This window comes from Schistocerca piceifrons, chromosome 3 (assembly GCF_021461385.2).
Source record: "Schistocerca piceifrons isolate TAMUIC-IGC-003096 chromosome 3, iqSchPice1.1, whole genome shotgun sequence".
Classification (NCBI taxonomy): Eukaryota; Metazoa; Arthropoda; class Insecta; order Orthoptera; family Acrididae; genus Schistocerca; species Schistocerca piceifrons.
In genome coordinates, this window is record NC_060140.1 from 411,250,277 (window position 1) to 411,268,642 (window position 18,366).

An 18,366-nucleotide genomic window follows, 5' to 3' on the forward strand; every position below is an offset into this window, starting at 1 on the left:
TTTAATCTGTCGGAAGCTTTTACATTAGCGCAAACTCCGCTGCAGAATGAAAATATCATCTTGGATATTTTCGTCTTGTTTGAAAAGAATAGTATATCTGCAATGTATCTACGTGTCTCGGAATTTTGCTTCGTGTTTCACACGGATAAGAGTTGTCTACACCACAATGGGAGCTCATAGGAAAGAAATCCTTCATATGATCATACATATAAGTAGTTAAACTTGAAACGATTTCCATGAAGGAGAAGGTTAATAGTCACATTCGTTCAATAATCACATCCGTTTCCTCACAATCTTAAGGACCAGATATAATGCATCTAAGTGTATTTGGAAATAGATCATCTGTTTGTCGTTTTGTAGTTTGAACCCTCTTTCATCAGCCATATGACTCATGGAAACTTTAAGTGCATGCGTCTTGAATCGCAACTTCATGAACACTAACATGAACTTGCCATGCAGGAAGTAATTATTAACAGCATAGTCTTGATTCTACTACATCTCTCATAAGATGGATTTCGAGCAATGAAGAAGAAGAAGAAGAAGCAAGGCGGCTCTCTCCTTAATCGTTTTATCAACACCTTACCCATATAACTTCATTTACCTAGCTCCCATATTGTGGTCCAGGAACAAAGTTGATGGAACGAGTAAACATAGGTGATGTGGGAGTCAGTACAGTACATTTGGTGTGTAAGGAATATGATATCGCTTATGTAATGCAACCGACTGGTTTGTCAGACAGATATCGCGCAGGCCCAAATTTTGGATGAAAGAGCATGCGGACAAGTGATACCGAAAAACACTGAACTCAGTGAAAAATTAGCTCCTGTAACATTAACAGGTGCAATGAAAGCTGAAGTTAAAAAAAAGGCTTGGGCATGAAAAAGACGAAGAAAAAGGAGAAAGCATAAAATGTAACGAACAGAATAATTAAATCAGCTGGAACTAATCTGAAGTGTATTAATCCAGGCAGTAGTCTCATAACAGATGTGAAAAATCAATCACAAAATTAATTCACAAGTTGCTCCAAAAGTAAAACTGCTCGACAGAGAGCGTGTAATACCCTTCCCCAGATCAGGTGAAATATTACCCATTATCAGCTCTAGTGGGTTAGCTGGAATTACAGAAGTATTTGTTAAGGATGGTAGTGATGCAAAAGTAGTTCGTAAACAGTCAGCAGAGATGCAAAGCTATAATATACAATAGATGTAACAGCACTCCGTGAAAGAAACGGCCTGTATTTGGGTCTATACAGGAGAAACGGCATTGGCCTGTATTAAATGAAAAAAAATCTCCTAAAGCTATCTCCCAACAAGAGTGCGCACTAGTGTTGGCCTAGAATATTGTGCTAATAAATCGGAAACGCCAGATTTTTGTGGTTTGTTTACAAGAGATTCTTTACCCAAAAACACTTAAAAGATATGTCAGAGTGCGATTATTAATCTTCAGGCAGAAAGTGAACCTGGTTCACATTGGGTATCTTACAAGAAAAATGGTAATGTTGTGCACTATTCTGGTAATTTCGCTAATTTATTAGCTTTTGGAAAATGGCGAGATATTTCAAAAACTATACAATTAAGTGCAAGCACAACCATTTTTAGTCACCTAAAACTCAGATGTGTGACCACCTTTACTTAAATTTTCTGAACTCTAGGTAAATTTGCAAGTTTTTAGCACATACTGACAGTATCACAATTGATGACATCGAGCATGGTGTAATGTTTAGCCCATCTGGTGAAAACTCGATTATAAACAATTGTATAGTGAATGTTGATTCGATAAGCAATACATAAAAATATCTTCTACTTTTATCATCAGATAAACGATCAGAAAATTGTGGACAGAGTTCCTCCGAAACATGGGTTTTATGAAGTCCATTACATTATTTCCACCATGTTAAGTGAGAAAGAGTCATACAGAATCAAAAATGAGAATGTCGATGATGCAGAACAAGAGAAAAATCGATGGAAAATTGCATATCAGTTACAATAAAACATTGAAAAGTAAACTATACTTTAACTTATATTATAACCCAGCTCAAGATAGTTTTAATTTTAGTTAAATGTAATCGAAAAAGAAACCATAAAGACAGCGGAATATCAAATAAATATTTATATCGTTAACGTCCTATTCGTCGACTGTAATGTTTCTGAAGGCCCACTGAGCAGTTCTGCCCACACATACACTTCACATCGGTCCTGGTTTGAAGTACCACCTGGATAGAAGATTATGGAACCACCAAACACACCCATTTACATGCCAGTAATGTTAAGATACGTTTCAGAATTAAGTGTATCAATTAAAGATCAAGGTGGAACTCTTGTGGATTTCGATACTGAAGAAATAACTGTTCAATCACCGTGCTGTGCCTGAAAAGAAAAAAAGAACAATACAAAGAAGATGTAGAAGAAGACGAAGAAGAATAAGAAGCTGAAAAATACGTTGATTCCTCAAAATCGACGAATACTAACATCGCTAGGATACATAGTGCTATAGATACTGACATCATTCGTTGTGAGCTCTCATTCGATATTTTGGTGAGTGAAGAAGAGGAAGAGGAAGACGAGTAACATATTCAATGTGAGAGAAAAAACATAGTTGACGACTCCATTATCTGTGTCAAATGTCATAAGTATAAATCATTTGGTCGCCCGTTTTTGCTCACAACGATTCCATCTCAATTGTGATACAAAATAAAAACATTTACTTACTGCCATGCAAAAGTCGTCTGAATACTGAAAGAAGGCTTCTCGATGAAAAGGGAGTGCAGAAAGTTAATTACGTTAATTACTTAAATTGCGCGCTTTGGTTGTTTTCGGAAATTCAGCATAATTTGAATAACCAAGTTGTTGATCGTGTGCACAATACTGGAATTGCGACACTAATGAAAAGATATGCTTCTTTTATGCCAAATGACGCAATCTTACGCAGAATAATGCTGGTTGGAGAACGAGAAATGTACTACAAGAATTCGTTTGTGAAGGTGGACGTTTCGACTTCTGCAGCCCGCTGGGTTTACAGAGGTTTAGAGGAGGATTAAACTCTCGCAATTAACTTATACTGATTTGCAGCCGGCCAGAATTACCTCAGATAAAGCAGAGGCCAAATCTAAAATTGTGCTCAAAACTTGTCTTTAGAAACGCCAGAAATACAAGTGTACGATAATGAACAGATTAGATTATAGGACATCTTGAGAATAGGTCTAAGCCTGACTAGTATTCCATTGGAATTTAATAAAATTGAATATATTGCACCAGAAATTAGTACATGGTAGTGGTAAGTGAATTTCAAAACACTTCCCAAACAGAATTTTTAGCTTTTCAATCGAACAAGATTTCGGTTTCACACGACTGCAGCTTATCCCGTTCAATAGACATAACGAAGTTGAAGGTATATCTGAAGAGAACTATTCAGTTGATTTTAGCACAAAGAGTAGCGGCACGAGAGTATGAACTGTACTGTGATTTTCAGTCGCTGTATTATGGAGAGAGAGGACTAAGGTGAAATCCATTCATGTGTTGTACAGCGTTCGAGAAATCGCTTGTTCACGTCAAACTGAAGAAACACTGAAGTTATCTGTCATACATCAGCCATATTTAAAAGAAAAAATGATTTTGTATAAAAGACTAAATGTGGGGCAGTGGGGTTATCCTTCAGTAGTAATAATTTTCACACTGCTGGATCACACGTACTACCACACAATCGAAGAGCTCAATTTACTGAAAAGTCTCCGTATATTGGCAGATGATGCATTACGGCCGGTAGCCCAGCTGGGTGCGCCTGTGTGGGTAAGGTACTGTGCTGACCCCAGAGGGGACGTTTGGATGCAGTAACACTGTTCCGAGGCTTCGTGCATCGGCATGGCAGAGTGGAACGCAGTCTGTGTTACCGAAATGGAACCAACAACTTCATCTGTAGGCCAGAATTGTGGCTGCTCGTAACGCGGTTTGTAATTTTGTGGTACGTCCTCTTTCGCCAGACACGGCGGGATAGCCGAGGTTGTCTCTTGTCAGCGATCTAGTCCTGAATGCTCCAGTCAGCAGCTCACAGCAGGCTAGTGGGGGCGTAGTTTGTTGACACCGAGAAAGAGTGGGAGGGACTGGAACGTGAGTGGCGCGGAGCCAGCCAGTGTGTTTGCAGAGTCGCAGCTGTCAACGATGACAGAGCGAGTGGCCGAGTGGACCGTGTTCAGAAGCCGGCTGGTCAAAGCCAGAATGGTAGAGAGGTTACGTAAGATTTTTGCAGAGTACCATGTGCTGTGTCTTTGTGACTCGCAGCCGTTAGTGGGAAGCTGAAAGGCTTTGGCAGAGTAAATTACCGCGGTAGGTACCAGATATAGTGAAGTCAGTTGGTGCCTGTAATGGTACGTTAAAACACGGTGGCGCTGTTACACATTGTAAGGTGAAATTTCCTTATCGCAATGTGGGGCCTTGGTGCATCAGAGATTGAGCGTTTATTGCATTATTGTAATAATGCAGAGGTCGTGATTTAATCATTGTGTTTAGGCTAATCGCACCCCGGCATGAAAAGTGGCAACTCAAAAATGCAATACTAAAAAAATCAGCTTCAAAAAACATACACTAAAAGAATACAAGATGTATTTAAATCTCAAGTAAGTATTGTTGTAAGTAGATTCCATTATACTTTTCTTTCACTTTGAGGTATTTCGGTGACAAAAAGATGTCTTTTTCGAGTTGTGTTGCTTATCTTGCCGCGGTACGACATTTTCTCTGTTTTGTGCTGCTGACCTTTCTTAGTACAGTAGCTAGCGTTATGCAGTTGTTTTGTCCGCAGTATTAGGTGAAGAGTCGATGGAGTTCTATGCTAGTAGATTATAATTCTTTTCTGTGGCAGTCGTTCATTTTTGTTATGTTGTGCAAATTTTTGTGCCCAACTGTAAAGCTATTATGGGCAGACGCAGTGATATCTCTTTCTTCGTGGTACCCACTGTTTGTCTCCTGGGCCGAATAAGATTGCTATTTAGGAACATTTCAGTCTGCCAAGAATAAGTTATCTGTAGTATTATTGTTTTCCTGTGCCCATTTTAATAAAGAATTACTGATGGGCGGAGCATTGTTTATTTCAATATTAAACTGTGGCTGACATCTCTTGATGTCGTTGGAACATTTATGTTCTGATGTATGGCTGTTGATAAAAATTATTCCAAAATAAGACCACACTCGCAGAAGCTCCAGAGCAAACCCCATCCGACCCAAATCATGCGCTACACCAAATTGTAACATTACTAAGGTGCAGCCAAGCATGTCAAAGCATATAAGTCTAACAAGGGTGCTATCTCCAAGAGAATCACATTGTTTTCTACTTACACACAACAGAAAAAAAACCGTGAACTGGAAAGAACCTAGAGGTTGAAGCCTTGTCACGTAACATAAATGGTTTTACATGTGTTGCCAATCATTATTAAAGAATTGCAATATCAAGAGATAGTTATAATAGATTTCACAACAAACTCAAGTACAGCACCGTAACTTGTGAAATATGTCTGGTTGTCTTCCACAGCAATCAGTATTTATTTGTGGATCTCTAAGAGTGAGTAGTTAAGCAGCATGGATGACGCAGCTATTCGCCTTCATTTCCTTCATCACTCGTTTACGAGAGTAGTCAAATCTTTATGGGCCTCCGTCCATAAAGGTGTTACCATGATAATTTACTAGCGCAAACTTTCTCTGCCTCCTTCGCTGGCGTTCCGCTGAGAGTTTACGGCGCTAATGGCAGTACCTTAGCGGCTTGAGGCCATATCTCTTGATCTAGGTGAAGTGTCGAGGAGATCCAAGAAAAGCAACTGTTAAGTCATTACTCACGTATAGTGAACACCAGGAATGATTAGCTGTACAGCTACATTTATTCTCTGGAACAGTGTAATTTCTATTACACTCACTGTGAATCTTCATCCTTCAGAAAGTCTTATCGAACCACTTTTAGCAGACCAAGGAATCGCTGGTTGCAGCAAACCCTCAAGTTTACTCATTGTAATTCTACAGGAGAAGGTAAAAACAGATTTCCCCTTCTATCAATACCTCTTTGTGTCATATGAAACTGCTCAAAAATTGATTTACGGAAGTGATAAGAAGCAAGTGTTGTCTTCTTGCGCTTCACAGGCTTGTTTCCTGCACTGCGTGTATTTCACAGCAGGCTAGAGTACTAAGCTTTTAATGAAAATAATCAGTCTTGGTTTACAAATTATGTTTCATTTCATTACTCGTGACCGGTCTCTGACCAGTGGGCGACAATAAAATTTTATAAAATTTATATGAAGGAGGTAAGGAATTACACTGTTATTCATCTTATACAGCAATCGACACGCAATTAAGTTACAAAAAGTAGCATACCCATTGGTGACACGCATAGACTATGGACAGAGCAATTTTACACGGCGAGAGAAACCAGTCGTCAACTGCCGAGTAGCAAACGAATGCCAAGAGCTGTGACGGAAGAGCTCTCTACCCACTGTGCTGTGCGTGATCGACAAGACAAGAAAAATAGCGTGTGTATAAAGTAAAGCATAGCAAAATAAGTGTGTAAAGACATAAAAACCAATCTTAATTGACAAATGCATTTAAAGAATACTTATAATAAAAAATAAGGAATAAAAGTATAAATACCGTAAGAAACGGCTAAGATAAGAACTATGGTGTAATTAGTGAAACTATAACACCGTACATGTTTTGTCAAAGATTGTAGTAGGTCTACAGGCAAATATAAACATCGATGCACGGAGTAGGAGGTCGCTGGTTACCATGGGGACGGATGGGTTTTCGTCAGCGTTGATACGCACCTATGGCAATGCAGATGTCGCTGCAATGATGTATAGAGCAAAAACGCCGCTGGTTACTGCGGAGACAGACGCTATCTAAGTCTGTCGTCACGACGTAAACTCCCTTTCCCATCCAGAAAAACAAAGTATTCGTCGTCATATTCCCATCAGTTGTTTTAAAACAGTTACATACATGAAGACAAGGAATTCATTTACAAAGGGAAAAAAATATTTAGGATTGGGTCGTGTAGAAGAATGGGAATGATGGACGCAGCTCATGCATCACAACTCGTAGCATTTTTATGATACTCAGCAGTTGACAACTGGTGCCATCCGGGACACACAACCACTAGACTCATCATCTACACGTCACAAATGGATACAAATTTTGTATTATACTTATCGCAACTTTATTTCTGAACTCAATTTTGATGAGTGAGGAGGACTATGCATTAACTGTCGAGGCTGAATTGCATGAAATCCCTTTACTTCTTTAAACAGTTCTGAATAATAAAATGATCAAGCTTTTCAGTATGGGTGACGCCCGACGCCCAGTGGATGATGGAAAGATGGAAGGCGCTCTCTCGGTCCTGCTGGCGAATTCTGAATCTCGGTGGAATCTCAGGGAGGCATCCCGCACGACCGGCTGGTGAGACTTCACCCTGGCCGAAACTGCAACACGCACCTCGATTACTACTTTCTTCCTACAAGTGACTTTTAGCACTGGCTAAATTTCGGGCGCCAACAATGTCGAAGACAACAACAAAATTTAAGATTCCTTTAACATAAAAATAATCGCGTAAAATTCAATAAACAGACAAATATTATTCAACCACCCTTCCTTTAAATAGCACGTATATGGCCCTTACGGCCTCTGGTGTGCGATGCCAACGCCAGGAACACAACAACTTAACACTGATATTTGTTTATGTGTCACAGACCTCAAGGACCGCAGGCAACTTAAATACCAGTGCTCAATTTTGTCAGTCACACAACTTAAATGGCGGCAGAAGCAGAGCTAAAGCTTTAACAACAAAAGTTTTAAAACTTACGATACGTCAAAAAGGATTAAGGCTGCCGAAGCTCGTAACTGCTCTGCCCAAATACAAATAAGTTCTGCCACACAGGCTGCCAGTACGCCCGCTGAATTACAAAATCAGCTACAGGTGCCGATAAACCTAACCACAACTGGACGTGGCGGCGCAAGGAGGGGCAAACACAAGACAGGGTTTGACACAACTGACTCTAGGGCGCTGTGCAGTAGCGAAGTGATACAGTGCGACCGTACCCATAACAGTACTTACGGTCAAATATCCTTAATTAAAATAACTACTGTGGTGCTCCACTTCACCATTCTACACAAGCGAAGCGCCGTACTTCATACAAAACGTACTCCGCAATAACGACTGCCACAAAAGGCGAAAAAATAACACTCTAAGAATTTTTAAAATCAACTCAACAAAACCATTACCAAAGAAAAAATCTGATCTCACAACGCAGTGCACTGGACGAAACAGCCTGACAGTGAGACAAGACACCATAGGAACGCGTCAGAGTTCCATATTCCAAGTTTCACCGTTTTGAAAACTATACCAAGGCGGCAGCCCACCAGTTCCTCCCATTTTGATTAATCCGATAGCGACACGAAGACACAAAAAATCGACGAGTACCACACTCTTGTGAGGTGTCCACTAACTCGGTAACGGTCGTGTCCGTCACTTTAAGGTGACAGATAGGCGTTATATTACTCCTTTGGAAACTGCACACATTGCTGTGGTAGCCGGTCCTTACAGTAATCCACAACGGCAACACCACGCAACCTCTTCACATCGGTGTGCTGTAACGGTGTTTCTATCTTATAACTTCAAGTAAATTTTTAGAGGCATCTTTCACGTTTTAAGGTACTGTTGACCACTTTCCTGACTACGCTGAAGCTACGTACAACAGAGAGCGACAGACCACCGAATACCTACCACTCTTGACTACAAACTACGCAACCCTGTGGCCTGACTACGGTCAATGTAATAACCGCAAAGAGCGAGCAACGACATTAGACTCTACATACAACAACATTCTTAGTAACACCAAACCGCAGAGCTTATTTAGGCTACAGTCGAGCTATCGAAACCCACGACCATGGCCAACATCAACTCGTACCCGTAGTGTCCCTATCCAGCGCTGTGCCCGTAAACCCTGACTGAAAGCCGGCCCAAACGAGTACCACACCTCGCAGCTATCGCGGATGCCGCTAGCGCCACCGCACCGCAATGCACCCACATAGGAAATGTGGCCGATTTCGTGAAACTGCGTTTTGCTGCGCTGCACGACCACAGCTAGCCTCGGCATGGTGCTGCATCGGAAGCTCTTCGAAACCTGCACTTTCTGGCTATCCTCGGAACATGAACCACTCTTGCATCAACTACAACATCTAGTGCACCGTGAAATAGCTCATTCACATCAAAGAAATTTTTTATCTTTTGTACGTCTGATACTTAATATACCAAGTCTTACATTGAATAAAAGGTGTCTGTTAAAAGAACATACACTATAGCAACAAATTTCCATTTTGTGCTGTTGTTTACATTCCCCTCAAAAAATGTATTACTTGTTAACTGAAGGCAAACTGACAAACCAAAATTTTTATAATGTAGGATTTCTGACATCGAATGATATAAAAAATCTGTGGCACTTTACAAAATTTCGGAAGGGTGTTGAGTGCTTCATTTGGCATCAAGGTCTTAGGATAATAATTTAGGAACATCAGCGATCTATGTTATTCTAACGAAAATAAACAACTGTGAGCACAAATGGTTTTATCTGAATTACTGGTAGCTGGTTTTAGTTTTAGTAGGGCAGCTACAGACCACTGACACTGAAATTTTACAAAAATTATATGAATGAGCTCAGAATTACACAATTATTCATCTTGTACAGAAATCAATAGGCAATATGCCGGTTGGTCTCCTCCCCCGGCAATCTGGGATTCGTGCCATCGTGCCGCCTTGTGTAGTTCCTGTGTGTTCTGCTGAGTGTTTGACATCATATGTGCGTGCACTGCGGTGTGGTGGCGCTGCCCATGGAAAGCGGAACGCAACACTGTGGTGTGTCGCTGGAGATCGGTCATTAGCGCGACGACTGAGGTTTTTTGGTCAAGTCTGAATAAACAGCGTAGAGGCAACAAAGCAGTTGCGTTTTGGGGTTTTGAACTGCCTACTCTGCATGACGCCTGCTGTCAATTCGAGGGGTTAGCTGGCTGGAGCAGCAGACAGGATTTGCCAAATACATCGAGAGTACATGGCTGCTGGGAGTTAGAAAGTGCTTGTCCTAGAAATTGTAGTTATGGTCACTGGAAGGCTGTGCATAAAAGTAACTTGTGCTATTTCGTTGTTCTGGCCTTTCGGTCAGTGTTGGCATTTGTGTACTCCCAACGCTTTGGAGCTATTCCAGGACTCCCTTTGTCTGCTTCAGAGAGGCTTGCCCTGAGTATGGTGTGGGTGCTATTCGTGGCTAAAAGGAAGTATGTGCACTGTGAGGTATTGGTAGTCTTGCCGAGTCTGCTTGCGGTCAATGAAGAGAAAACACTGTCTGTTGCAGTGTGTTCAGGGAGCAGCCAGACATTACACTGAGTCACGGAGATGCAACTGCTGAGCGACAAGGCAGTGCAGAGCTACAGGCAACGATTCCAGGCTGTTTGCCTGCCGCTGCCTCGGTGTTGTGTACACAGTACGACTTCCGAACAGATGCGGCGAGCTGCAAGTAACATGCCCGCAATGTCTTCCTGCCATTTTATGGCTGCCGTGTCAGGCTACGGTGTTCAGGTAGGTGCTATGCCTGTCACGTTCCGGTAAGTGAGGATTCATGAGTGACATGTTATCATCGTGCTCAGCAGTTGCAAGAAAATAGGTAGTCATGTCAGCAATAGCTGGAGTGCAGATACCGTCTGCTTGTTACGGTTCACCATGCGTTCTCTTTCCGTAGAGACTGTTTAGTGCGTTTTCCACTTTATTACTCTGTGCTACTGCAGCAATGTGACACATACATAAAGTGTAGTTCATGTGTTTTTCGAGTTGTTTTGCAGTCACTGTCGTTGATTAGTTTTTGCGTGACATTGTTTGGCAGACGGTGTGGCTGATCGGCATAGGAGTGACGTTGTTTTAAATTGCCATTGTGGTTTATTGTGGTGTTGTCCTTTTAGTTATGCCTTTCCCATCATCTCTATCTCATGAATTACACTGATTTAGTGTTGCTTACAAGCATGAGCTCGTGTACTGTTAAGGTAAGTATCTTAGTATCCCTGTCTTCTTAAATGAGGGCTTTGTTTTGGATGCCAGTATTGATCCCCGTTTCCCTCCTGTCTAAAATCAATATTAAGTTTGGCTCTTATTTGTTACTTATGTTATAGCTTTGTATCTTAAAGTAATGAAAGCAATATCATCTTCGACTGGAAGTTTAAATTATGAAGGTTGTCACCATTTGCTTGCTTTTAAATATTTACTGCGCTGGTAGCGCCGTCATTCTACGATGGATGCTGTAATACACTGAAGCGCCATTGAAACTGATATAGACATGCATATTCAAATACAGATATATTTAAACGGGCAGAATACAGCGCTGCGGTAGGCAGTGCCTATATAAGTGTCTGGCGCAGTTATTAGATCGGTTGCTGCTGCTACAATGACAGGTTATCAAGTTTGAACATGTTGTTATATTCGGCTCACGGGCGATGGGACACAGCATCTCGAGATTTTCCCATACGACCATTTCACGAGTGTACTGTGAATATCAAGAATCCGGAAAAACATAAAATCTCCGACGTCACTGCTGCCGGGAAACGATCCTACAAGAGCGGGATCTACGACGACTGAAGAGAATCGTTCAAAGTGACGGAAGTGCAACCCTTCCGCAAATTGCTGCAGATTTCAAGGCTGGGCCACCAACAAGTGTCAGCGTGAGATTGATTCAACGAAGCACCATCGATATGGGCTTTCGGAGCCAAAGGCCTATTCGTGTACTCTTGATGACTGCACGGTACAGAGCTCTGCGCCTCTCCTGGGCCAGTCAACACCGACATTGGACTGTTAATGACTGGAAACGTGTTGTCTGGTCGAACGAGTATCGTTTCGAATCGTATCAAGCGGATGGACATGTACGGATATGAAGAAAACCTCATGAATCCATGGATCCTGCAAGTCAATAGGGGACTGTTCAAGCTGGTAGAGGTTCTATAATGGTGTGGGGCGTGTGCAGTTGGAATGATATGGAACGCCTGATACGTCTAGATACGACTCTGACAGGTGACAAGTAGGTAAGCATCCTATCTCATCACTTGCATCCACTCATGTCCATTGTGCATTCCGACGGACTTAGGCAATTCCAGAAGGACAATGCGACGTCCCACACGGCCAGAATTGCTACAGAGAGGCTCCAGGAACACACTTCTGAGTTTAAACACCTCCGCGGCCACAAATCTCTCCCGACATGAAGATTATTGATCATATCTTGTATACCTTGCAATATGCTGTTCAAAAGAGATCTCCACCCGCTCGTACTCTTACGGATTTATGAACAGCCCTGCAAGATTCATGGTGTCAGTTCCCTCCAGCACTACATTAGTCGAGCCCATACCACGTCGCGTTGCTGCACTTCTGGATGCTCCCAGAGGTCCTACACGATATAAGGCAGGTGTACCAGTTTCAAAAAATGGCTCTGAGCACTATGGAACTTAACATCTGAGGTCACCAGTCCCCTATAACTTGGAAATACTTAAACCTAACTAACCTAAGGACACCACACTCATCCATGCCTTAGGCAGGATTAGCACCTGGGACCGTAGCGGTCGCGCGGTTCCAGACTGAAGCGCCTAGAACCGCTCGGTCACACCGTCCGGCTGTACCAGTTTCTTTGGCACTTCCGTGTATATGTGAGGGTTATTGATGCGAGATTGACACCATTTGACTGTGCTAAAATCTAGTGCGCTAGTAGTACTAATGCTGCACGAAGGGATAAATATGTGTGAAGTCAATTTTGTTTATTATGTTCTTTTTAAATTGTGTTTGTTATAGTTTTCTTTTTTGAAAACCATATCTAACGTTTAAATGTTTTGTGTATATATATACGTTGGAGAAAAATTGTGTCCAGAAAGTTTAACCCTGGATAACTGATGCACTGATGCCACTAGGAACCAAAATTACTGATGTAGGTCGACAAAGCACAGTTTTTAAACCACGGAAACTTGTCTTCACATGCTCTGATTGGCCGCAGAATTGCCCTGTTCCCGGATGCTCTGGACAACGCATGACCGCGAATGCTTTGTCTGCCGGAGATAGCGATGTATCCAAGGCGTCCCGCACTCTCGGTGGTAGCGCGCCAGCCGTCAACTCTGGGTCGAATCCGCCGGGGTCCCGACACATCCATTGTATTTTCATGATGAGACGTACAGGGAACAAACCCGTCGCATATAGAAAGTCATTTACAAATTGTGTCGGCCCTGAAAGGGCCTTTTATGTAGCTAGAGCATTGATTACTTAAAGCAGATGCTCGAACTGGCGACCCTCTGACTCGACACAACCTTGGTAACGTCGAACGTTGTTTTGCCGAACTCTCAAAGATTCCTGGCATTGTCCTGATGTTATTGGCGGCATGTTGAATGTGATCCATTAATTCCTCTTCGTTTGTAGATGGTCTCCGTCCGTGTGGGTGAACTAGGACCTTGAAGAATTCCCACAGGTAATGTCCAGTGGCGTGAGGTCTGGTGATAGCGGGGGCCATGTCGTACAAGCACCTCTTCCATTTACCCTGCCGTCGAAGAGTTCATTTAAATATCCGCGTACAGCACGACTGTTATTTGCGGGCGCTCCATCATGCTGCAACCACATGCTTAGCCATATTCCCAGGAGAACATCTTGCAGCAGTCTGGGTAGAGAAGGTAATTTGCCCTGATAAGTCGAGGAGGTAGTCGGACCGGCCCAGTCAGATGGTCACCCACAGTGCCTGCCCAAATGTTGAGCGATAATCGTTCCTGGTGTCCGCGGACGTACGTGACGTAAGGATTTCCCTTGACCAATAATGAACATGTTGAGTGTTGCCATCCCGCTGGAAGGTGCCCAGTAAATAAATCAATGACGGAAAGTCGGGATCTAACACACACCCCCAAGCCCGAGGGAGAACTCGAACCGCCCCCGGACCAGGCGCATTAGCCGGCCGGTGTGGCCGAGTGGTTCTAGGAGATTCAGTCGCAGGTTCGAATCCTGCCTCGGGCATGGATGTGTGTGATGTATTTAGGTTAGTTAGGTTTAAGTAGTTCTAAGTTCTAGGGGACTGATGACCTCAGATGTTAAGTCCCATAGTGCTCAGAGCCATTTGAACCATTCTTTGCAGCGCCTCAGACCGCTCGGCTAATCCCGCGCGGCTGCTCCGAAGCGAAGCTTACGTGTGGATGCCTCTGACGTGAGGTGGAGACCAACAGCAAGACCCATTCGACGCGTGTGAGTATCGCTTTGGGGCAGTGACGAGTTGAGGGACATTTGTATGTGCGAACAGACAACCTTAGGGCTGTCCGTCAACCGACGAACGGCAACAGGGCAATCCCACAGCCAATCGGAACGCGCAGTGCCAAGTTTCTGTATTTTAAAAATAGTGTGTTGTCGATCTACACAACATTAGTAATTTTGGTTCCTACTGCCAATTTCGTGACAATTTTTCTCCGCCTTGTGTATATAAAGGAGCAGTGCTTTGTCTAAGTGTATTTTTTCTTTTTTTATCAAACACATTGAGGACTGAATACCGTAAGGGAATGAATTATCTGAGGAGTTGTATTTTAATGATTATGATTCAAGCTGCCTTTCTATGTAGATTACATACATAGTTGAGCCAAAACATTATGATCACCTGCTTAAAAGCCAGTTGGTCCACCTCTGGAAAGCAATTCGGCAGTGATTCAGCGTGCCATGGATTCGGCAAGTACTTGATAGATTTCCAGAGGTTTGTTGCGTGAACGCCATTGTACAGATCACACATTTCCCGTAATTTATGGGCGGCTGGTTTCTTGGGCACGGAGCTGGCGCCCAATAGTGTCCCATTTGGGTTTCATCAGATTCAGATCCCAACCCCCCCCATGAACCATGGACCTTGCCGTTGGTGGGGAGGCTTGCGTGCCTCAGCGATACAGATAGCCGTACCGTAGGTGCAACCACAACGGAGGGGTATCTGTTGAGAGGCCAGACTAACGTGTGGTTCCTGAAGAGGGGCAGCAGCCTTTTCAGTAGTTGCAAGGGCAACAGTATGGATGATTGACTGATCTGGCCTTGTAACAATAGCCAAAACGGCCTTGCTGTGCTGGTACTGCGAACGGCTGAAAGCAAGGGGAAACTACAGCCGTAATTTTTCCCGAGGGCATGCAGCTTTACTGTATGATTACATGATGATGGCGTCCTCTTGGGTAAAAAATTCCGGAGGTAAAATAGTCCCCCATTCGGATCTCCGGGCGGGGACTACTCAAGAGGATGTCGTTATCAGGAGAAAGAAAACTGGCGTTCTACGGATCGGAGCGTGGAATGTCAGATCCCTTAATCGGGCAGGTAGGTTAGAAAATTTAAAAAGGGAAATGGATAGGTTGAAGTTAGATATAGTGGGAATTAGTGAAGTTCGGTGGCAGGAGGAACAAGACTTCTGGTCAGGTGACTACAGGGTTATAAACACAAAATCAAATAGGGGTAATGCAGGAGTAGGTTTAATAATGAATAGGAAAATAGGAATGCGGGTAAGCTACTACAAACAGCATAGTGAACGCATTATTGTGGCCAAGATAGATACGAAGCCCACACCTACTACAGTAGTACAAGTTTATATGCCAACCAGCTCTGCAGATGACGAAGAAATTGAAGAAATGTATGATGAAATAAAAGAAATTATTCAGATTGTGAAGGGAGACGAAACTTTAATAGTCATGGGTGACTGGAATTCGAGTGTAGGAAAAGGGAGAGAAGGAAACATAGTAGGTGAATATGGATTGGGGACTGAAATGAAAGAGGAAGCCGCCTTGTAGAATTTTGCACAGAGCACAACATAATCATAACTAACACTTGGTTTAAGAATCATGAAAGAAGGTTGTATACATGCAAGAATCCTGGAGATACTAAAAGGTATCAGATAGATTATATAATGGTAAGACAGAGATTTAGGAACCAGGTTTAAATTGTAAGACATTTCCAGGGGCAGATGTGGACTCTGATCACAATCTATTGGTTATGACCTGTAGATTAAAACTGAAGAAACTGCAAAAAGGTGGGAATCTAAGGAGATGGGACCTGGATAAATTAAAAGAACCAGAGGTTGTACAGAGTTTCAGGGAGAGCATAAGGGAGCAATTGACAGGAATGGGGGAAACAAATACAGTAGAAGAAGAATGGGTAGCTTTGAGGGATGAAGTAGTGAAGGCAGCAGAGGATCAAGTAGGTAAAAAGACGAGGGCCAGTAGAAATCCTTGGGTAACAGAAGAAATACTGAATTTAATTGATGAAAGGAGAAAATATAAAAATGCAGTAAGTGAAACAGGCGAAAAGGAATACAAACGTCTCAAAAATGAGATCGACAGGAAGTGCAAAATGGCTAAGCAGGGATGGCTAGAGGACAAATGTAGAGGCCTATCTCACTAGGGGTAAGATAGATACCGCCTACAGGAAAATTAAAGAGACCTTTGGAGATAAGAGAACGACTTGTATGAATATCAAGAGCTCAGATGGAAACCCAGTTCTAAGCAAAGAAGGGAAAGCAGAAAGGTGGAAGGAGTATATATAGGGTCTATACAAGGGCGATGTACTTGAGGACAATATTATGGAAATGGAAGAGGATGTAGATGAAGATGAAATGGGAGATATGATACCGCGTGAAGAGTTTGACAGAGCACTGAAAGACCTGAGTCGAAACAAGGCCCCCGGAGTAGACAATATTCCATTGGAACTACTGACGGCCGTGGGAGAGCCAGTCCTGACAAAACTCTACCATCTGGTGAGCAAGATGTATGAAACAGGCGAAATACCCTCAGACTTCAAGAAGAATATAATAATTCCAATCCCAAAGAAAGCAAGTGTTGACAGATGTGAAAATTACCGAACTATCAGCTTAATAAGTCACAGCTGCAAAATACTAACACGAATTCTTTACAGACGCATGGAAAAACTAGTAGAAGCCAACCTCGGGGAAGATCAGTTTGGATTCCGCAGAAACACTGGAACACGTGAGGCAATACTGACCTTACGACTTATCTTAGAAGAAAGATTAAGGAAAGGCAAACCTACGTTTCTAACATTTGTAGACTTAGAGAAAGCTTTTGACAATGTTGACTGGAATACTCTCTTTCAAATTCTAAAGGTGGCAGGGGTAAAATACAGGGAGCGAAAGGCTATTTACAATTTGTACAGAAACCAGATGGCAGTTATAAGAGTCGAGGAACATGAAAGGGAAGCAGTGGTTGGGAAGGGAGTAAGACAGGGTTGTAGCCTCTCCCCGATGTTGTTCAATCTGTATATTGAGCAAGCAGTAAAGGAAACAAAAGAAAAATTAGGAGTAGGTATTAAAATTCATGGAGAAGAAATAAAAACTTTGAGGTTCGCCGATGACATTGTAATTCTGTCAGAGACAGCAAAGGACTTGGAAGAGCAGTTGAATGGAATGGACAGTGTCTTGAAAGGAGGATATAAGATGAACATCAACAAAAGCAAAACAAGGATAATGGAATTCTGAGAGAATTAGATTAGGAAATGAGGCACTTAAAGTAGTAAAGGAGTTTTGCTATTTGGGGAGCAAAATAACTGATGATGGTCGAAGTAGAGAGGATATAAAATGTAGGCTGGCAATGGCAAGGAAAGCGTTTCTGAAGAAGAGAAATTTGTTAACATCCAGTATTGATTTAAGTGTCAGGAAGTCATTTCTGAAAGTATTCGTATGGAGTGTAGCCATGTATGGAAGTGAAACATGGACGATAAATAGTTTGAACAAGGAGAATAGAAGCTTTCGAAATGTGGTGCTACAGAAGAATGCTGAAGATTAGATGGGTAGATCACATAACTAATGAGGAAGTATTGAATAGGATTGGGGAGAAGAGAAGTTTGTAGCACAACTTGACCAGAAGAAGGGATCGGTTGGTACGACATGTTCTGAGGCATCAAGGGGTCACCAATTTAGTATTGGAGAGCAGCGTGGAGGGTAAAAAGAGACGAATACACTAAGCAGATTCAGCAGGATGTAGGTTGCAGTAGGTACTGGGAGATGAAAAAGCTTGCACAGGATAGAGTAGCATGGAGAGCTGCATCAAACCAGTCTCAGGACTGAAGACCACAACAACAACAACAGATTCAGATAAGCCTATGGCCAAGACGTCTACGTGAGTTCACTGTCATGCTTTCCAAAGCAATCCTGACCTTGTGACGCTGGCAATTATCCTACTGGAAGATCCCATCGGCCTCGGGTAGACATCAAGTGGTCTGTAATAAGGATGTAGCCGTGGTCTAGCGGAGCCGGCACAGTAGCTCAGCGTGTTCGGTCAGAGGGTTAGCTGCCCTCTGTAATAAAAAAAACTGAGTTAATCGATCAACAAC